Source organism: Vulpes lagopus, chromosome 8 (genome assembly GCF_018345385.1).
Source record: "Vulpes lagopus strain Blue_001 chromosome 8, ASM1834538v1, whole genome shotgun sequence".
Lineage (NCBI taxonomy): Eukaryota > Metazoa > Chordata > Mammalia > Carnivora > Canidae > Vulpes > Vulpes lagopus.
The window spans coordinates 79,544,940-79,568,012 of record NC_054831.1 but is presented as its reverse complement, the minus strand read 5'-3'; the positions used below and the strand labels follow the sequence as shown (position 1 = coordinate 79,568,012).

The window sequence follows — 23,073 nt, the reverse complement described above, 5'->3', positions numbered from 1 at the left end:
CCCAGGCACCCAGGATGAATCTTTGTAATGAATTTAACCCTTTGTATATTTTGGATATTCCTCTATGTCTGGGTTTTTGTTTTGTTTTGTTTTGTTTTTGTTTGTTTTTGCTAGATAGTCTATGTCATGTGATATAAATATAGCTACTGTTGTAATTAGAAATTATAGCTTTCTTATGATTAGGATTTACAAGCTTATATTTTTCTGTCCTCTTACTCTTGACTTATCTGTCCATATTTAAAGTATGTCCCTTATATTTAACATTCACTTGGGTTTTATTATCTCTATCCTTTAATTAATGTGTTACTGCATTTATAATCATTGTAATTCATGATAGGGTTGGGTTTGCTATTTATTTTCTATTTTCCCCACTAGCTCCTTTTTCCTCTTTCCCTGCCTTCTCCTGGAGCAAGGCCTTTCAAAAAAAAAAAAATTCCATTTTGTCTTCCTTGTTGACTTATTTTCCATACCTCCTTGTTTTATTTTTTGGAAGTTGCTCTAGGGTTTACATAATATACATTAAACTTAAAACAGTCTCCTTGAAAAATATAGCACTTCGTATGTATTTTAAGAAACCCACAGTAATACGCCACATTTTCTCCACGCCTTTGTACCACATTCAAATATTTTCCTTCTACATGTGCTTTAAACCATAATACATTATTTTTTCTTTTTTTACATTATTTTTTCTTAAATGCTTTTTTAAAAAGATTTTATTTATTTATTCATGAGAGCATAGAGAGAGAGGCAGAGACATAGGCAGAGGGAGAAGCAGGCTCTCTGCGGAGAGCCTGATGTAGGACTTGATCCCAGGATCCCGGGAACAGCCCTGAGTCAAAGGCAGATGCTCAACTACTGAGCCACCCACGTGTCTCAAGTATACACTTTTCTTAGCATATGCAGATTTGTGAAACCGTTACCATCCTCTAAGAACATTGTCATCACCTCAAGAAAAAACTTGTTACCCATTAGCAGTCATTCCCCATACCCACCTTGACCCAGCCCTGAAAATCTACTAATGTACTTTCTACAGAGATAGAGATTTGACTACTCTCGAAACTACACATAAGTGGTGGAATTGTATATGTGGCCTTCTGTAACTGGCATCTTTCACTTGGAATTATGTTTTGAGTTTTTATTTTAATTCCAGTTAACATGCAGTATTACATTAGTTTCAAGTATACAATATAGTGATTCAGTACTTCCATACATCACCTCCAGCTCATCGTGACAGGTGGTCTCCTTCATCCCCATCAGCTATTTCCCCCATCCCTGCCCTACCTCCCCTCTGGTGACCATCATTTTGTTCTCTATAGTTAAGAGTCTGTTTCTTGATTTGTCTCTCTTTTTCCCATTTGCTCATTTGTTTTGTTTCTTTATTTCCACATATGAATGAAATCATATGGTATTTGACTTTCTCAGACTTAATTCACTTAGCATTATATTCTTTAGGTCCATCCATGTTGCAAATCACAAGATTTGATTCTTTTTATGGCTGAGTAATATTCTGTTTTATATATATATTATTTTTCTTGCTTCTTGATATAGGTCTGTATTGTTATACACACACACACACACACACACACACACACACACACACACCATTTCTTTATCCATACATCAGTCAGTGGATACTTGGGCTGTTTCCATAATTTGGCTCTTATAGATAATGCTGCTATAAACATAGGGGTGCATGTATCCCTTTGAATTAGTATTTTTGTATTCTTTGGGTAAATACCTAGTAGTACAATTGCTGGATCATAGGGTAGTTCTGTTTTTAACTTTTTGAAGAACCTCCATACTGTTTTCCAGAGTGGCTGCACCAGCTTGCATCCCCGCCAGTAGTGCATGAGCATTTCTCTTTCTCCAGAGCCCTGATGACACTTCTTGTTTCTTGTGTTACTGATTTTAACCATTCTGACAGGTATGAGGTGATAACTCACTGTGGTTTTGATTTGCATTTCCCCAATGAGAAGTGAAGCTGAGCATTTTTCCATGTGTCTATTGGCCATCTGGAGGTCTTCTTTGGAGAAATGTCTGGTCATATGTCTTCTGCCCATTTTCTAATTGGATTATTTGGAGTTTTTTTGGGTTTTGAGTTGTATAAGGTCTTTATAGATTTTTGGATACTAACCCTTTATCAGATAGATATGCCATCTGCAAATATCTTCTCCCATTCAGTAGGTTGTCTTTTAGCTTTGTTGTTTTCCTTTGTTGTCCAGAAGCTTTTTATTTTAATATAGTCCTAATAGTTTATTTCTGCTTTTATTTACCTTGCCTCAGGAGACATTTCTAGAAACATGTTGCTATTCACAATATCTGAGACATTACTGCCTGTGCAGTCTTCTAGGACTTATATGGTTTCAGGTCTCACATTTAGGTCTTTAATCCATTTCATTTTTGTATATGGTGCAAGAAAGTGATCCAATTTCATTCTTTTGCATGTGGCTGTCCAGTGTTCCCAGTACCATTTGTTGAGGAGACTTTTTCCCATTGCTTATTCTTGCCTCCTTTATCAAAGAATAATTGACTCTATAATCATAAGCTTATTTCTTGGCTCTCTATTCTGTTCCATTGATCTTTGTGTCTATCTTTGTGCCAGGACCATTCTGTTTTGATTACTACAGTAATCTTGAAATCTGGGATTGTGTAGGATATCTTGAAATCTGGGATTTGTGATGCCTCCAGTTTTTCTTTTCTTTTTCCTTTTTTTTAAAGATTTTATTTATTTATTCATGAGAGACCCAGAAAGAGAGAGACAGAGACATAGGCAGAGGGAGAAGCAGGCTCCATGCAGGGAACCTAATGTGGGACTCGATCCCAGTACTCCAGGACCACGCCCTGAGCTGAAGGCAGATGTGCTTAACCGCTGAACCACCCAGGGATCCCTTGCTTTTCTTTTTTAAGATTGCTTTGACTATTCCGGTAAATTGTGGTTCCACATACATTTTAGGATTATTTGTTCTAGTTATATGAAAAATGCTACCGGTATTTTGATAGATACTTCAGTAAATCAGTAGGTTTCTTGGGGTAGTATGGACATTTTAACAATATTTGTTCTCCCCATCCATGAGCATGGACTGTCTTTCCATTTGTATCATCTTCAATTTCTTTCATAAGTGTTTTATACCTCTCAAAATATAGGTCTTTCACCTCTTTGGTTAAGTTTATTGCTGGTTATTTTTATTATTTTTGTTGCATCATAAGTTGGAATGTGTTCTTAATTTCTCTTTCCGCAGCTTCATTATTAGCATATAGATATGTAATGGATTTCTGTACATTGATTTTGTATCCTGTGACCTTACTGAATTCATTGATCAGTTCTAGTAGTTTTTTGGTAGCATCTTTAGGGTTTTCTATATATAGTATCATGTTATCTGCAAGTAGTGAAAGTTTTACCTCTTCCTGACCAATTTGGATGCCTTTATTCCTTTTTGTTGTCTGATTGGTGTGGCTAGGACTTCTAATATTTTGTTGAATACTACTGATGAGAGTGAATGTCCTTGTCTTATTCCTGAACTTAGGAAAAAACTCTGGTTTTCACCATCTTGAGTATGATGTTACCTGTGGGTTTTCCATATATGATTTTTTTATGTTGGTGTATATTCCCTCTAAACCTATTTTGTTGGGGGGGTTTTGCTCTATCTGGATGTTGTACCTTGTCAAATGCTTTTTCTGCATCTATTAAGATCATATTGAGATTTAATCATACCAAGCCACTCTTGCATCCCAGGAATAAATCCCACTTGATTATGGCTCATGATTTTTTTAATGTTTTGTTGGATTCAGTTTGCTAATATTTTTTGAGAATTTTAACATCCATCTTCATCAGAAATACTGGACTATAGCTTGCACGCTCTCTCTCTCTCTCTCTCACTCTCACTCACTCTTGCTCTCCCTCCTTACCCTCTCTCTCATCCCTCTTTCCCTCTTTTTTTTTTTTTTGTCTTGTAATGTCTTTATCAGGTTCTGGTATCAGGGTGATGCTGGCCTTGTAGAAAGAATTTGGAAGCTTTTTTTCTCCCTCTTCAATTTTTTGGAATAGTTTGAGAACAATAGGAATTAACTCTTCTTTAAATGTTTGGTAGAATTTACCTGTGAAGCCATCTGGTCCTGGACTTTGGTTTGTTAGGAGATTTTGGATTACTGATTCAATTTCATTGTTGGCAATTGGTCTATTCAAATATTCTATTTCTTCTTGATTCAGTTTGGAGAGGTTATATATTCTAGGAATTTATCCACTTTTTCTAGGAGTTTTTTTTGCTATTTATTTTCTTATTACGTTTTTTAATTCCGGGATAATGAACATACAATGTTATATTAGTTTCAGGTATACAGTACAGTGATTCAACAATTCTATATATTACTCAGTGCTCATCATGGTAAGTGTACTCTTTAATATCCATTACCTATTTCACCCATACCTCTCTACCCACATTTCTTCTACGTTATCCAGTTTTTTGGCATATAATTTTTCATAATATTCTCTTACAATTCTTTGTATCTGTGGTATCAGTTGTAACTTTTCCTCTTTCATTTCTGATTTTGTTTATGTGAGTCTTCTCTCTTTTTCTTTCTTTTTGATGAATCTGGCTAAAGGTTTACTAATTTTGTTGATCTTTTCAAAGCACCATCTCCTAGTTTCAATGATCTGTTCTTTTTCTTTTTCTCTCTCTCTTTTTTACTTTCTATTTTGTTTCTGCTCTGATGTATATTATTCCCTTCCTTCTCCTAGTTTGGGGTTTTGTTTATTCTTATTTTACTAGCTCCATTAGGTATAAAGTTAAATTGTTTATTTGAAACTTTTCTTACTTTTTGAGATAGGCCTGTATTGCTATCAACTTCCCTCTTTTTTTTAAATAATAAATGTATTTCTTATTGGTGTTCAATTTGCCAACATACAGAATAACACCCAGTGCTCATCCCGTCAAGTGCCCCCCTCAGTGCCCGTCACCTATTCACTCCCACCTCCTGCCCCCCTCCCCTTCCACCACCCCTAGTTCGTTTCCCAGAGTTAGGAGTCTTCATGTTCTGTCTCCCTTTCTGACACTTCCCACCCATTTCTTCTCCCTTCCCTTCTATCCCCTTTCATTATTATTTATATTCCCCAAATGAATGAGACCATATAATGTTTGTCCTTCTCCAAATGACTTATTTAACTCAGCATAATACCCTCCAGTTCCATCCACTATCAACTTCCCTCTTATGATGGCTTTTGCTGCATCCCCAAGATTTTGGACCATGTGTTTTCATTTTAATTTCTCTCCCTGTTGGACAAATATTCCGGAGAATTTTCCATGTGAACTAGAAAAGAATTATATTCTGCTGTTTTAGGATGGAATGTTCTAAATATATATGTTAGGTCCATCTGGTACAGTGTGTCATCAAAGCCACTGTTTGCTTACTGATTTTCTGTTTTAATGATCTGTCCATTGATGTAAGGGGGGGAGTGTTAAAAGTTCCTTACTCTTATTGTATTACTATAGATTAGTTCCTTTATGTTTTTTATTAGCTGCTTCATGTATTTGGGGTCTCTGATGTTGGGTGCATAAATATTTACAATTGTTATATTGTTATATCTTCTTGTTGGATTCTTCCCTTTATGGTTATATAGTATCCCTCTTTATCCCTCATTATAGTCTTTGTTTTAAAGTCTATTTTGTCTGATAGAAATATTGCTACCTCTTATTTCTTTTCACATCCATTTGCATGATAAATGTTTCTCCATCCCTTCCCTTTCAATCTGCATGTGTCTTTAGGTCTGAAATGAGTATTCAATAGACAGGATATAGATGCATCTTGCTTTTTATCCATCTATCACCCTACGTCTTTTGGCTAGAGCATTTAGTCCATTTACAGTCAAGTAATTATTGAAAGGTATATATTTATTGACATTTTGTTACTTATTTTATGGTTGTTTTTATAGTTCTTCTCTGTTCATTTCTTCACTTACTCTCTTTTCTCACAGTTTGCTGACTTTTATAAGATACTCTTGGATTCCTTTCTCTTTATTCTTTGCTTATCTATTGCCAGTTTTTGATTTGTGGTTACCATTAGGCTTATATATAAAATCTTACATATATAACACTATATTAAGTTGAGGGTCATATTAAGTTGAACCCATTCTAAATCCACTAAATTTTTACTTCTTTCCTCCCATGTTTTAGGTATTTGGTGTCCTATTTTACATTCTTTTATTTTGCGAATCCCTTGACTGATTTTTACAAATATACTTAATTTTACTGCTTTTGGGCTTCCTACTATTCTTAATCCTGTTTATAGTCTTTCTACACAAAGAATCTCCTTTAACATTTTTTATAAGGTTGAGTTAGTGGTAAGGAATTTCTTTAACTTTCATTTACCTAGAAAACTCTTTATCCCTCCTCCTTCTATTCTGAATGATAGCCTTTCTGGATAGAGTAATCTTGGCTACAATTTTCTTTTCCTTTCAGCACTTTAAATATATCATGCCACTCTCTTCTGGCCTGCAAAGTTTCTGCTGAAAAATTTGGTTATAGTCTTATGGGTTTCCCTTTTATGTAACTGTTTTCTCTTGCTGCTTTTTAAATTCTCTCCATATCACTACTTTCTTGCCATCTTAATTACTATAGGTCTTGGTGTGGACTTCCTTGGGTTGATTTCTGAGGGGTTCCCTGTGCTTTCTGGATCTGGATTTCTATTTCCTTCCCTAGATTGGGGAGATTTTCAGCTATTCAAATAAAGTAGCTGCCCCCTTTTCTCTTTCTTCCCCTTCTTGTATCCCAATAACGCTAATGTTATTCCACCTAATGGTGTCACTGAGTTCCCTTAATCCATTTCCATTATTTACCTTTCTTTTTTTCCTCTCTCCTGTTTATCTTATTGCTTTCCATTAGTCTCCTCCAGGTCGCTGATCCATTCCTCTCCTTCCTGTAATCAACTATTCCACCTAGTGTATTTTTAATTCCAGTTATTGAGTTCTACATACCTGGTTGGTTCTTTTTTTACCTCTTTGTTATGAGTCTTAATGAGGTTTGCCAGTCTTTTCTCAAGGCCAGTGAGTATTTTTATGACCATTACTTTAAATTTTCTATCAGGCATATTACTTACTTCTGTTTTGTTTAGCTCTTTAGTTGCAATTTCATCCTCTTCTTTCATTTGGGACATATTCCTCTGTCTCCTCATTTTGACTAACTCTCTGTTCCTATGTATTAGGAAAGTCAGGTGCATCTTCTGCTCTTGAAAGTATTGGCTTTACGAAGAAGAGGCCTTGGAGTGCCCTGCAGTGTAGTCCCCTGCTCACCAGAAACTGATGCTTTCAGAGGTGTCTCCTATGTGTATTATGTGCCTTCTACTGTTATGGCTGAGTCATGTTGCCTTCAGCTCAGTCACCTGCAATGATTTTTGCCTTTTGTTGGCAAAATTTGATCCCTGTGCTATTAGTGGGCCAGTCTGGGGCCTCCTCAAGCTTGAGTTGTGTGAGACTAGGCATTTACCAGAGCTGTGGTAGCACCAAACTCCAAAGTACTCAGCCTGTATCATCCCCTGAGAAGTTTTTGTTGCTGTGCATGGCCTACAATAAGATCAAATGCCTGCCCCCAGCCCATTGCTGGGGCAGTCAGACTGATGTGTGTGGTTATCTCTTACCAGGGCAGAAGTCACTTTGGAGTGGCGCTGGCTCCTTGGAGTGCTTGCACACTGCCACACCTGGCAGACCTCTTTGAATGGATGCTTCCTGGGGGCAAGTCCACCAGAGACCACAGGTGCAGGCCACAAACTGTTAGCAAAGTATGGGCTGGTCTTCTCTAACAGGAGGCCAGGTTAGAGGGGGTGGGTCCATGGAAAAGTGTGGGGTTGGGGTGAGAGGTGTTAGTAAGCTAAGTGGAGAGTATTGGCTCTGTGCTCATTCCCACAGATGCCCATACACCTAGGCTGGGGTGCGTGGGGTGAAAATGGGGTTTGCCAATGTTTTTTTTTTCTTTTTTCTTTTTTAAAAGATTTTATTTATTTATTCACAAGAAACACACAGAGAGAGGTAGAGACATAGGCAGAGGGAGAAGCAGGCTCCCTGCGGGAAGTCCGTTGCAGGACTCGATCCCAGGATTCTGGGATTACACCCTGAGCTGAAGGGAGATGCTCAACCACTGAGCCACCCCAGCACCCCCCAATGGTTTTTTTCCTTGGAGAAGTCTCCCAATGGTCCCTCCCACTCTAGCACCTGTTCTGGGATTAGTAAACAAATCTCCCTCCTGTATACATTAGGGGTTTTCAAACTGCTTTTTCTATGCTGTATCTCAGCCGGGCTGTTCGTTGTGCTGTCTCTTTAAGGATAGGGACTTAGTTTTCTATCACTCTCTGACTCTCCCAGAGTTGTGCCTGCTGATTTTTTTAATCCTAGGCATTAAGCCCCACTGATTGTAAGACCTCATGAAGTTAGGTTCTTTTGGTTTTCAAAGCCAAATGTTCTGGGAATTCACCTTTCTTGTGCAGGTCCCCCATTCTTGGGGTGCATGGGATAGGGTCTGCTCCTCTCTCCTCTCTGTGCCCGTGGTGTCTCTCCCTCCTGCAGATAGCCAAGTGGGTCAGTTTGGCGCCCAACTGCATCTCCACCATTCCTACTCTCCTTTATGTAGCCTCTTCTCTGCATTTACCTGTAAAGGGTCTGTTCTTCCAGTGTTAGGGTCATTTTCTGAGTTATTTACGCTGATATGGGTGTTATCTAGGTGCATCAATGGTAGCAGGTGAGCTTAGGATACTCCTAATCTGCCATCTTCTGCATATAGCATCTTATGTTGACAGTTTTTAATTTTAATACTTTAAGTATATGCTTCCATTGTTTTATGGCTTGAGTTATTTGTGATGAAATGTCATTTGCTGTTATTATTGTTTTTCCTATGTATTAAATTTTTCTTTTTTTCTCTGCTTTTAAGATTTTCTCTTTATCATTGGTTTCTAACAATTTCATTGATGTGCCTAGATTTGCTTTTTTTTGTAATTATCCTTCTTAGGGTTTTTTTTTTTTTCAAACTTTGTGGGGCTAAGGACTTCTATTTTTCATTAAATTTGGAAATGTTTTAATCATTGTTTCCTTAAATATGTTCTACTCTCTCTTTTTTTCTGTAATTCTGATTATACATATTTTAGACTGATTAATAATTTACAAGTCACTGGAGTTTTACTATTTTTTAGAATTTTTCTCTCTGTACTTAGTTTTTAAAGATTTTGTTTATTTAATTATTCATGAGAGACACACAGAGAGAGTAGAGGCAGAGACACAGGCAGAGGGAGAAGCAAGCGCCATGCAGGGAGCCCGACATGGGACTCGATCCTGGGTCTCCAGGATCACACCCTGGGCCAAAGGTGGTGCTAAACTGCTGAGCCACCCGGGCTGCCCTTCTCTCTGTACTTAAATGTAATTTCCATTACCATGTCTTTCATGTTCACTGATCTTTTTTTCTGTAATGTTTAATTGGTTAAGTCCATTTAGTGAATTTTTCATTTTAGATATTAATTTTTTCACAGTTCTAGAAGTTCCATTTGGTTTATGATATAGTGCCCATTTCTCTCATTATTTCATGTTTTCTTTATAATATATATATATATATATATATATATATATATATATATATATTTTTTTTTTTTTTTTTTTCCTGATGCAGACACACGAGGGTTTATTTATAAGCTCGAGCTTGGGTCCAAGCATACCCGACACAGCGGAGCAGGGGCCTGAGGTGGGTTCCAGCTTAGTTTTAAGGGCTGGTCTAGGGGACCTCCAGAAAGGGTGGAGGAAGTTCTCAAGTTCTGTTTACATTCTGATATGGGGCTTTCAAGGGCATTGAGCTCTGTTCTTATTCTAATAGGGGCTTCCTGCCCTTGGCTTGGGCTCTGTTTTCATTCTAATATGGGGCTTTCTAGGACGTCAAGCTGTAAGCTGTTTTCTTCCTGTTACTGAAGTAAGGTAAAGTTCAGCTCTGATTCACAGGGGCCTGGGATGGCTGTACTTGTGCTAACGCTGAACTTAAATTGGAATGGCCTTAATTTTCTTGGCCTCCACATTTCCCCCTCTCAGAGGAACCTAAGGAAGGACCCAATTATGGGTCCAGGTTGCTCTTAGAGTGAGCCATGGGGAATGATTAAACCAGGATTCGAACCAACCTTGTTGCTGTTCTTGCTCCCATTTACATTCCAGCGAAGAAGCAACATCCTACATTAAGGCAGCACATAACCACCCCCCCCCCCCCCGCCCCCTTTGTTGTAAGAAGATTAGGTCTAATCCCCTTTTATTTTGAAAGACAACCTCAGACTAGGGAGTCTTGGAGTTGGGAAATAAGTGAGAACGGAGCAGTCTTAGCTTTAGGGGATTGTCCTTGTCTGGTTGGCTTTTCCATTCTGGAACAAAGTCCTTGAGGACGGCTGTGGGTCAGCTGGCCGGACGTGGGTGTAGTGGACCCAGGGAGTAATCCCGTCAACCTTGAGAGCAGTGGGAGTGGTCAGGATCACGATGTAAGGTCCCTTCCAGTGAGGCTGAAGTGTCTGGTGTTGGTATCTCCACACGTACACCCAGTCACCTGGCCGATATCGATGTTGATCCGGGGGTGGCCCAGTCTCATAGAGGGCCCTCAGCTTAGGCCACACCTTAGAGACGAATCCTGGGCCATTGTCTGACCCAATCTTAACAGGAAAACCATACCTCGGTAAGATGTCTTCCAGCAGATTCTTGGTCATGGTCTGTGCAGTTTTCATGTTTGGTGGGAAATGCCTCTGTCCATCCTGAAAAAGTATCTACAAACACTAGTAAATACCTGTATCCATATTTTCCAGGTTTTACCTCAGTGAAGTCCACTTCCCAGTAGGCTCCTGGGCAGTCCCCCCCGGAGCCGGGTGCCCGGGTTAGATCCATGGGCGGTGGCATTAGTTAACTGGCATGCATGGCAGCTTGCCACAATCTGCACCATCTTTGTTCGAGAGTCTTTAATAGTGATCTCTGCATGTTGTATGAGGTCTTCCATCTTCCTTGTCCCCATATGAGTACTCCAATGCATTCTGGATAGGCCTCGCTATCCTAGTTCCTCTGGCAAGATGATGCTGGAGTCTGCGGCCCTCCACCAGCCATGCAAGCACTGGGTCATGGGCAAGCGTTTGATCCCGTGTATATCAGCACCAGTATAGTTGGGGGTGTTGGGCAGGGTACGTGCCCCCAGATCGGGTCTCCGTTTCCATGGTTACAGCTGCCCCCGCATATCTGATTCCTACTCAGACGAAACTGCTGCCATACGAGTACCAGGTGGCATCTGCGTTCGGCAGTGGCTGGTCCTGGAGATCAGCTCTGATTCCATGCATCTGTGTCAAAATTTCTTGACAGTCATGCAGAGGGGGATCCCAGTCTGGGTTAGGGAGATGAGAGGCATGGGATATTGGTGGACCCTGACACCATTGACCCCTGGCTTTAGTTATGGCCGGTTGGTGCTGGGCCAGCCCAATTCCCCCAGGTTCTGCCTACGCTTGGGGAAATTCCTGCAGCCAAGGGTCAATGTCAGTCATCGGGGCTGAGGGCGTTTGGTGGAGATGATATTTGTCTTCTAAACTCAGGACAAGCACCTGAATCAGGTGCCCCTCCTTGTTTAGGACTTTTGCCCCTTCGGGGTGGAAGCAAATTTGTGCCCCCATCTTGGTGAGCAAATCCCAGCCTAACAACGGGTAGGGACACTCAGGGATGACCATGAAGGAGTGGGATACCCGGCCCATGCCAAGATCCACAGTTCTTCCGGTAGTCCAGGAGTATTGTTTGGTGCCCCTTGCACCCATGAAGTCTTGTTTGCCAATTTCCCTTGGGGTTGTAATAAAACTGAATGTTGTGCCCCAGTGTCCACTAGGAATTCAACAGGTTGCCCCTTCACTTTAAGAGTTACCCTGGGCTCGGGGAGGGGTGCCGAACCCCGACTCCCCTAATCATCCAGGTCCTCCATCTCCAAGATCTTGGCAGGGGCCTTAGATCTTTGGTTAGGGCAGCTTTTTACCTAGTGACCCTCTTCTTTGCAATAAGCACATTGGTTTTTGTTCAGCTTAGAGCGCTCCCGAGGGGGACCAGGGCCATCCTCCTTACCTGTCCATGAAGCCAGCTTCTTGAGGTGTCTCCATCTTTCCCATGGGTCATCCATGGTTGTGGCCAGCAGGATCTTGTCCAGGTTTTGGGTCTGCCGGTCACTTAGTTTGGTTTGTTGTTCTTCCAGACTTTCTCTATTATTATAGACTTGTTCTGCCACTATCACGAAGTCCTGCAAGCTCTTCTCTCCCCATCTCTCTACTCTTTGCAATTTCTTTTTAATGTCCAGAGCGGCCTTCAACCGAGTTGTAGTCCCAGGTGGCTTCTTTATATTTTTGAACATATTTATAGCAGCAACTTAAAAATGCTTATCTACCAAGCCCAATGTCACTGTCGTTTCTGATATGTTTCTATTGACTGATTCCTTTCTCCTCATTATAGGACACATTTTCTCTACTCTGTTCTATGTCCAGTGGTTATTGAAGGCAGTATATAGTGAACTTTAAATCACTCCATGCTTGGATTGTGTTGTCTTCAAAGAATATTGAATTTTGTTCAAGCATGCAGTTAGTTTACTTTCAGATCAGTTTGATTTGTTCAAGTCTTCTATTAAATTAGTTAGGGCATGTCTGTACCTTTCCTTTAGGGCTGGTGTATCCCTACTAAAGCATGGCTTTTATAATTTTCTACTAGATGCTCCTGGTGTTCAACAAGGCAGTTCAGATGTTTCATTAAATTCAGGTCTTTTGGTAAGAATATTTCATAGATTGTAAAATTCCTATTGCATTAAATCAGGAGGTTTGTGATGTCTGCATTTTACTCTTTGTAGGATCATTAATTTAATCAGTTGGTCTAGGAAGCACTTGAAATGCCAGTAAGAAAGACCAGTTCCTGAGCCCTGACTCTTACCTAGTTAAAAATAAGTACCCTAGAGTTGGGGTCCAGCATATCATTTCTAATAAGCTCCATAAGTGTGCTGTTTGGGTTCTCTGGGAAGCAGATGCTAAAATTAGTTAGACTTAGAAATCTAAATGTTTATTGAAGAGTGTTCTGGTTTGGGTCCTTTATGAAGCGGTTACCAAGAGGGGCTAGATGTTCCAATGATTTATTAGGGAAACTTCCACAAAGGATAAGTGGGGATAGCACAGGGATAGGCAGAGATAACCTACAGATGGATCTATAAGTCTAACAACTATGAAAAAAGATAAGTGAGATTTGAATGTAAGGAATCTCAGGTGGCAGCTCAGCCCTGAAAAACTCTTGGCCAGGCTGATGGAGAGTGCCTGAGCAAAAGTTATTCAAGGTAGGAGTCAGGTAGGAATGAGACAGCACTAGTGACACTGATGTGCTCTGTCTGGGAGCATCCTGGAAGAAGCTTGAACACCATGATGGGGTCCAATGGGTTGGCAGTTGGAGTCCATGAGTAGACTATGCTTCCACAGCAGGTTCTCCTGAAGAAGATCACTTCTATTGCTACCACAGTCTAACCCTTGTACCACACAGATGCATTATCAACACATATTTTGGGAGCAGTTCCTCCATTGTGACCAGGGGCCTCTCAAGGGGAACTTAGAAAATTTATAGGATACCAAAAAAAAGAAAAAGAAAATTTATAGGATACATTAGAGCCTCTGCCTGTGCAGTTAGTCTCTGGGCTCAGTTGGTACCCATCTTTTTCCTTCTCCACTATCCATTTTATTTTTTATTTTTTTTAAAGATTTTATTTATTTATTCATGAGAGATACAGGGAGAGAGAGACACACACACAGGCAGAGGGAGAAGCAGGCTCCATGCAGGGACCCCGATGTGGGACTCGATCCCAGGACCCCAGGATCATGCCCTGGACCAAAGGCAACTGCTGAGCCACCCAGGCATCCCTCCACTATCCATTTTAAATTCCCCTCGCTGTCCACTATCATCTCAAGAGGTCTTCATGGCTCAGTTGGTGATGTGACTCAAACCTTGATTCTTGAGTGCTCTGCACCCATAGTAATCATTTCACACATTCATACATTGGAATTGCTGTGTTTGTTCATTCACAGTTATAATGGGGCATGGGAGGATCAAAACACACCCTAGTGGCTTCTCTGGGTACAAAGTGTTCCTGTGTGTAAAAACAGCCCTACTTTCTCCTACTGATTGCTGTCAATTGCCACTGTCAAGATAGTGACTTCTTCTCACCTGCTGATGTCTGGTTCTAAAAAGCTAAAATGTCCAGCTTTAGCTGCAGTATGAAGGGCACATGTTGAATCTCCTAATGAGAATGTGCCTCTTTAGGGAGAGACAGGAAGATGGTGAAGTAGGAAGACCCTAGGCCTACCTCATCTGATGAATAAAACTAGATAACTATCAAATAATCCCAAATACTCCAGAAATCAACATGAAGACTGGCAGAACAAGCTCCACAACTAAAAAGAGAGAAGAGGCCACATCAAAGAAGGTAGGAAGTGTGGAAATGAGGCTTGGGAAAGAAACGGATCCTGGCTGCAAAGGGGAGGGAGCCATGATTTCAGAGAAGGGGGGAGTGGGGGGAGGAACACACAGGGGAATGCACAAGGAGAACATTTCCCCATAGCCATTGGCTTGGAAAATGAGAGAGGCCAAATCTTGTGAGTTCTTACAACCAGTGGGGCTTAAAGCCTGGAGTTATAAATGTCAGAAGGCTTGGCTGACATCAATCCCAGAGGGTTCTGTGATGCTCCTAGAGAGAAGGGAGGCAAACAACCCAGGGGCAGACAATGTGGAAACAGTGATCTAAAGAGTGCCCAGGGCACACAGTGGAGACAGTATTTCTTCTTCTTTGAGCACGTACCTGAGAAGCAGCACTCACAGACAGACCCCTCTGGGAACAAATATGCTGGATGGCACCATTTCCCTCCCCCACCCCCTCAACATAAATACAGAGCCATCTAATGGGAGGGAAGCAGCACAGCACTGACACTGCCTACCCTACTGGCTTACGCCATACCCCAATCTCTGGCGCTCTGGTGGGACCCTCCCTCCCAGTCAAGCTTGCCTCAGTACCAGCACAGCAGGCCTCTCTCCTAGAAGACCAGGACAAACCCCTGCCCCTCCTGATCAGAGATTTTTGTAGGCCCTCGGTTCTGGTGGAAGTAGTGACACTTCTCATTTCACAGGCAGCCCAAAGCCTGCCTAGTTAAAACTCACCATATTCAGGCCAGGGACCAAAACACTGCCCACAGTAGGCAAGGAGCACCTCTGCAGATGACTGGCCTGAAGGTTACAGCAGCCAGAACACAATAGCAGAGTGTGCGCAATACACACTGGCGTGTACATTCCCTGAATGTCTCCATTCCCTGAAGCACCAGACACTGGGCACTACATGATGTCTTCTCCATAATATCATTACTTTTAGGAGCAGGAGACATAAATGGCTTTTCTAACAGAGAAGAAGGCAACAACAGACAAAATGAGAAGATAAAGTGATTTATCCCAGATGAAAAAACAAAATAAGGCCATGGCCAGACATCTAAGTAAAACAGATATAAGTATGTATGATCGTGAGTATGGAAAGGTAAGCAGAGTCAGCTCTCAAAAAACCTTCTAAAGCATGTAAAATGTCTGCCTTCAGCTCAGGTCATGATCCCAGGGTTCTAGGATCAAACCTAGAACAGGGAGCATTGGGCTCCCTGTTCAGCAAAGAAGCTGCTTCTCCCTCTGCCCTTCCCCCTGCTCATACATGCACACACTCTGTCTCTCTCTCAAATAAATAAAATCTTTTAAAAAATAAAGCACACAAAATAATTTTGATTCTTGTTAGGAAAACAGTCATATGTAATATTAAGCAACTTCTTTCAAAGTCATTTCCAAATGAAAGTAATCAAATAAAGAATATCTAGGGGCACCTGGGTGGTTCAGTCAGTCAGGCATCTGACTTGATTTCAGCTCAGGTCATGAGATCAAGCCTGGGGCAGACTCCATGCTCAGTGGGGAGTCTGCTTGAGATTCTCTTTCTCCCTCTCTTTCTGCCCTTCCCCTGTTTGTGCATACTTTCTCTCTCTAAAACAGATCTTTAAAAAAAAAAAAAAGTAATATTCTTTCTGCAAATAAATGCTAATTTTCACTTTTTGACTTATGATTGTTTTAGCGCTGCTGTTCTTAATGGTTTTGAGCTCTGATATATAAGAGCTCTGATATATAAGACCTCTGATAATATAAGTGTCAGTTTACACACACATATATACATTTATATTTATACATAACTATATTTGATAACATGCATATCATATATTATGTATATATTTATATTTATATATATTTGTGTGTACATATAACTTTTTTTTACACTGCTCTCAAGTCCCAGACTATCAAAAGGAAATGGAAAATCTGGTTACATCATCACTTATCTAATGTAAAGTCATATCCAATTAGAGGATGCATTTCACCACAGGTATTATAGAAAATGAGAGCTCAAGAACAAAAATTTCATCCTTGTAAACAATTTGAAAATTGATCTCCTCTATATCCAACTTTATAAAAATGGTAGGAATGGCAGGAAAAAGAATATTTTTTCTTTAAGTTTCTATAGTTATGAGGAAGAAAATAATTCTTAGCACAAAAAGGAATGCAAGCATACTTAATAAGTTGTTTTTAATTTCTAGGATGAAAGTTCAGTAGTTTCATAATGAAACTGTTGCCAAATGGATTATGTGCATCTCTCTTTTTTTTTTTAAAGAATTTTATTTATTTGATAGAGACAGTGAGTGAGAAAAAAAGGGAAAGCACAGTGGAGGGACAGGTAGAGGGAGGAGAAACAGACTACTCCATGAGCAAGGAGCCCAATGTGGGACCCAATCCCAGGGCCCTGAGATTATGATCTGAGCTGAAGGCAGGTGCTTAACTGACTGAGCCAACCAGGTGTCTCTTGATACATATTTTTAAGTCAATTCCCTTTTTACTTTTTTTGCAGGATTGTATAGGTTGATTAATGACATAATGTAATCCACAAAATAATCTTTCTCTCCCTTCCTTCCTTCTTTCCTTCCTCCCTTCCTTCCTTCTTTTCCTCTTACATACCTAGCAATCAAATCAGTAGGCATTTATACATAGGAAACAGTGAGTCCCTGACTCACTCAGTCTGATCATACTAGCTATTCAAAGGAAAACTGTGATTAGTGTTAAATGTTCCTATTTTTCCTTAGTAAAGATTTTTTTTAAAGATTTTATTTATTTACTCATGAGAGACACACACAGAGAGAGAGATAGAGAGAGAGGCAGAAACACAGACAGAAGGAGAAGCAGGCTCCATGCAGGGAGCCCCACCTGGGACTCGATCCTGGGTCTCCAGGATCACACCTTAGGCTGAAGGCAGGCCCCAAACCACTGAGCCACCCAGGCTGCCCTCCTTACTAAAGATTTAATGTTTATGTTTACTTACCTAACACAGATCTTGTTAATCTCCCATTGCCTATCAAATAAACTAATCATTTCAGTGGTTTTCAAGGCCTTCCTAGGTCAAATCCCAATCTATGAATTTATTCTCCACTATTGATCTCTATGTATATCGTTAGGCCAACTGCAGAGTTTTCCCTTCCTTGGTAGGCTTTCTGAAAGAATGTTCTGTGCTTATCCCTGTTTACATAGATCCCAGCTATCATTCAGGCCCGGCTTAAACACCACCCACTCAAGAAAACCTTCTCCAAAATTCCCTAGCCATATCACCTTTTCCTCTGACCTCCCATAAAGTTGTATCTGTTCCTCTTTTATGACACCTATATTTTCTAGCCACATCCTGTTCATTCCTCAAATACCTTAATCTTCAAATATAAAGACTTTAACATTAGGGTCTTATTCCACTTTGTATCACTGAGCCAACAACACATCGTTTGAACATAATGTATGCACATAGATCTATGTTAAAATTGAGTAAAATTAAAATATACCAGATGCTTTTTAAAAGAACATATTTAGGGATGCCTGGGTAGCTCAGTTGGTTAAGCATCTGCCTTTGGCTCAGGTCATGATCCCAGGATCCTGGGATTGAGTCCCACATGAGGCTCCTTGCTCAATGGGAAGGAGCCTGCTTCTCCTTCTGCCTGTTGCTCCCTCTGCTTGTGCTATCTCTCTCTCTCTCTCTCTGACGAATAAAACCTTTTTTAAAATTAAAAAAATAAAAGAACATATTTGATAAAATGCTATTTTAATACATATCAAATATTTTGTATTCACCTTGTATAAACTATTTTATCTTTCAACAAATTCTTTTTTTTTTTTTTTTTTTTTTACAAATTTCACTCTTTTTCTGTTTATAAAAACCTATGTTTTTCATGGCATTTAAAAGCATCATTTAGGAATGCCTGTGTGGCTCAGCAGTTGAGTGTCTGCCTTTGGCTCAGGACATGAATCTGGGGTTCTGGGATTGAGTGCTAAATTGGGACTCCCTGCAGGGAACCTGCTTCTCCCTCTGCCTATGTCTCTGCCTTCTTTCTCTCTCTGTGTCTCTCATGAATAAATATATAAAACCTTTAAAAAATAAAAATAAAAAAATAAAAGCATTATTACAGATTTGCTTTTTAAAGGAGATACCATCTTTAAAACAATCTAGCTTCCATGATTCTGAAGGTCTTTTATACTCTAGTCTGTTACTGTGATTCTATTAAAAATGTACAGAAATATCACTTGTCAAGACATTCCTGCTCTTCCCACTTCCTTCCATTTCTACCTTGTTTCTCTTTTTTAAAAGATTTATTTATTTATTTATTTATTTATTTATTTATTTATTTATTTATTTTAGACAGAGAGAGAGAGAGAGGCAGAGACACAGAAGGAGGGAGAAGCATGCTCCATGCCGGGACCCTGACGTGGGACTCGATCCCAGGACTCCAGGATCCGCCCTGGGCCATAGGCAGGCGATAAACCGCTGAGCCACCCAGGGATCCCCTCTACCTTGTTTCTTTTTACTTTTTGTATGCTGTCATTTATTTTATCCTGTTTTCTTTTCCAAAGTATTACCATCCTTTTCTGCAGCGAGTTTCCCCACTCTACCAGAATCAAAGAGGGGGAGAGGGAGAGAGAGAAGAGAAATGTTGCTTTAGGGGATAGTAGATAAGGAGGTAGTAAAAATCAAGGCATTTAATGGAAAAAAAAAAAAAACAACCAGAGCTCTATTAATGCTTAAAGAACTAACCACTCTCTTTCCTTCTTGAGCTATACTTGTTCTGCCATGTTTTTGTCACTTAACGTTTCTTGAGCTGCAATACTGTGTGAGTCTGGGAAGTTTTTGAATTTCAATTTGTATGACCAAAAACTCCTTGGACACACTTTGGCTTTCTTTCATGACATTGCTCAAGTTGTAATCTACTGAGTGCCTTTGATCCGTTAGACGCCACAGAGGATATAAACCAAGCACATCTCTTGTCATCTGAAAGTCCAGATACCACCACAAATAAAATGAAGACAAATTCTAGGGATAACCCCTTTCTAGCTGAAGTATCAGAGAGAACAAAGAGAATTCTTTACTCTTCTACCATCAAATTACTTATGGTTGTCATTTTTGTTTTCTGAGACACAACCTCTAGTCCATTAACAATACCAGAAGAGGACATCACCAGTAAACTGCAAACCAATATCCCTTATGAATATAGATATGACAAAATAATAGCAAACCAAATCCAGCAACAGTTAAAAAGAGATTATGTTCCATGACCAAGTGTGATTATAATGGAATCCAAAAATCAATTGACCTAATGTACTATACTAATAGAATAACATAAAATCATCTTAATAGATGCATAAGAAGTACATGATAAAATACAATATTCTTTCCTGATAAAAAAAAAATCAGGGATGCTTGGGTAGCTCAGTTGGTTAAGCATCCCACTCTTGATTTGGCTCAGGTCATGATCTCAAGGTCATAATATCAAGCTCCACATCATGCTTCATGCTCAGCAGGGAGTCTGCTTGAGATTATTTCTCTCTGCCTCTCCCCCTGCTCATGCTAGCTCTCTCTCAAACAAATAAATAGATCTTTAAAAAATAATAAAACAAAAAGCAATCAACAAATTAGGAATACAAGGGAATTTTCTCAATAAAGAGTATTTATGAAAAGTCTAACATTCTACTTTTGGTGAAAGACTGAAAGCTTTCCCCCCTAAGATCATGAACACAACAGATGTTGGCTCTCACCAATTCTCCTCAACATCATACAGGAGGTTCTAGTGAGGGCAAGGTGACAAGAAAAAATAAAAGGCATCCAGATTAGGAAAGAAGTAAAACTTTGTTTGCAGATGGCATGATCTAGTATATAGAAAATTCTGTGGAATTCACTTTAAAAACCTAAAAAGTGTTCAGCAAGATTACAGGATATGAGATCAATATACAAAAGTCAAAAGCACTTCTATAACTAGCAATGAAAAATACACTCCATAGATTAATGGATCAGATACTGCAGCAAAAAAGATTAGTAAACTTGATGACATAATAAGATAAACTATTCAAGATGAAGCACAGAGATCAAAAAGACTGAAAATTAGTTTCAGGTGTACAAAAATAGTGATTCAACAATTCCATATATTATTCAGTGCCCATAAAGTGTACTCTTAATCCCTTTCAGCTATTTTACTTCACCCCCCAACCTCCCCTCTGGTAACCATCCATTTGATCTCCAGTTAACAGTCTGTTTTTTGGTCTCTTTTTAAAACCTTGTTCTGTTTCTTAAATTCTATATATGAATCAAATCATATGGTATTTGTCTTTCTCTGGCTTATTTCACTTAGCATTATATCTAGATCCAACCATATTGTTGCAAATGGCAAGATTTCATTCTTTTTGATGGCTGAATAATATTCCAGTGTGTGTGTGTGTGTGTGTGTGTGTGTGTGTGTGTGTGTGTGTGGTGTATCACCTCTTCTTTATCCATTCATCTATAAATGGACATTTGATCTTATTTCACAATTTGGTTATCGTAAATAATGCTGCAACAACCATAGGAGTGTACATATCCTTTTGAATGAGTGTTTCTGTATTTTTTGGGTACATACCCAGTGGTGTAAAAACTGGGTCATATGGCAGTTCTACTTTTATTTTTTGGGAGATCTCTGTTCTGTTTTCCACAGTGGCTGTACCAGTGTATATTCCTACCAGCAACAAAATCCAAGATAACCCACTGCAATAGACCTAACCCCAGCAAAAGCTAAAAGAAGTTCTCAAAGCAGGAAAGACGTTTCAAATTGAAATTTGAATCAATGCAAAGAAAGGAGGAGAATAGAAAATGGTAAATATGCAGGTAAAAATATTTTTTTCTCCTTAATATCTTTAAAAGATAATTTTTTAAGTAAAAGTCAAAGATAGTATTGTGAATCAGAATAGATGGGAAGAAAAATGTAAAACAATAACAGCACAAAACCGGGAAACAGGAAATGGCAGAAAGTATACTATTGTAAGGTTCTTACATTATGTGTGAAGTGGTATAATAAAATTTGAGGGGATCCCTGGGTGGCGCAGCGGTTTGGCGCCTGCCTTTGGCCCAGGGCGCGATCCTGGAGACCCGGGCATCGAATCCCACATCGGGCTCCCGGTGCATGGAGCCTGCTTCTCCCTCTGCCTGTGTCTCTGCCTCTCTCTCTCTCTCTCTCTCTCTCTGTGTGTGACTATCATAAATAAATAAAAATTTTAAAAAAAATAAAAAAATAAAATAAAATTTGACTGTGACAAGTTACAGATATATATTCTAAACAATGGAGCATCCCCTAAATAAGTAAAGAAGCATAGCTGGTAAACCAATGGAGGAGATAAACTAGTATCTTTAAAACATTCAACTCAATCACAAGGCAGGAAAAAAAGAAAATGAATAGATAGGATAGAGAGAAAAACAGGTAGTATTATGGCAACTTTAAACCCAACCATACTGGTAACTTACATTAAATATAAATGTTCTAACTGCTCTAATTAAAATTTGAAATCAACAGATTAGGTTTTTTTAAAAAAAAGACCTAACTATGCACCCTAAAAGAAATCTACTTTTTTTTTTTTTTTTTATTTGAGAGAGAAAGCACAAGCAGGAGGAGAGAGACGGACAAGCCAACGTGGCGCTGAGTGTGAAGCCTGGCACAGGGCTCAGTCTCATGACCATGAAATCATGACCTGAACCAAAATCAAGAGTGGGGCACTTAACCGACTGAGCCACCCAGGCGCCCCAGAAATCATTCAATTTAATGATATAGACAGACTAAAAGTAAAAGGATGGAAAAGAAATATTACCATGTACATTCTAATCAAAAGCTGGAGTTTTGACTTTGCCTTTGATACAAAATTTGCATTGAGATACTTTATGAAATAAAAGTACATTACACTGGAAAAAAATATCAAACTGACACTCTTCAAATTGCTTACCAAACTGAATAACTTCTGTCCAGTTTTTTTTTTTTTAAGTTTCACCTTTGAGTGTAATAGAATGGGTCTTTCATACAACTCTTCATCAATTTCAGGAAGATACCTTCTATTCCTAATTCGTTGAGTGTTGTTGTTGTTGTTTAAATCACAAAGGGTGTTGGATTTTGTTAAATGCTTTTATTACATCTATTGAGAGAATTGAGTGACTTTTGTTTTTTGTTCTATTAATATGCCTTATTACATTAATTGATTTTTTATATTAAACCAGCCTTGTATTTCTGGGATAGTCGCACTTGTCTATGGTGTATCATTCTTTTTTATATGTTGCTGGATTCAGTTTGCTAGTATTTAATTGAGAATTTCTGCATTCATATTCATCAGAGATATTAATCTATAGTTTTCCCTTTTTTGTGACCATTTTGTAAGTTTTTTGGTATCAGAATAATACTGGCCCCATAAGATGAGTTGGGAAATGCTCCCCCATTCTATTTTTTGAAAAGTTTGTGAAAAATTTGTAATAATTCCTTTTTAAATATTTGACAGAATTTAATAGTGAAATCCTCTGTGTCTGGATTTTTATTTGTGGACATATATATTTTTTTTTCCTAATTACCAATTCAATCTTTTCACTTATTAGAGCTCCATTTAGATTGTTTATTTCTTCTTGAGTCAATTTTCAGTAGTATTTCTTTTTTTCAGTA

General features: G+C 39.1%; 1 long non-coding RNA gene across 2 annotated transcripts in view; it reads left to right on the top strand.

Annotated features, from left to right (window-relative positions):
* LOC121497544 overlaps positions 1–22,658 on the top strand; it is a 31,033-nt gene extending 8,375 nt beyond the window's left edge. The window contains exons 2-5 of one of the 2 annotated variants that reach the window (XR_005989497.1): positions 14,300–14,462; positions 15,399–15,557; positions 21,097–21,266; positions 22,025–22,658. This is a non-coding gene — a long non-coding RNA (uncharacterized LOC121497544). The remainder of the gene's footprint in view (positions 1–14,299; positions 14,463–15,398; positions 15,558–21,096; positions 21,267–22,024) is intronic. The other variant, XR_005989498.1, reaches the window with a different exon arrangement.
* The last annotated feature ends 415 nt before the right edge of the window (positions 22,659–23,073 follow it).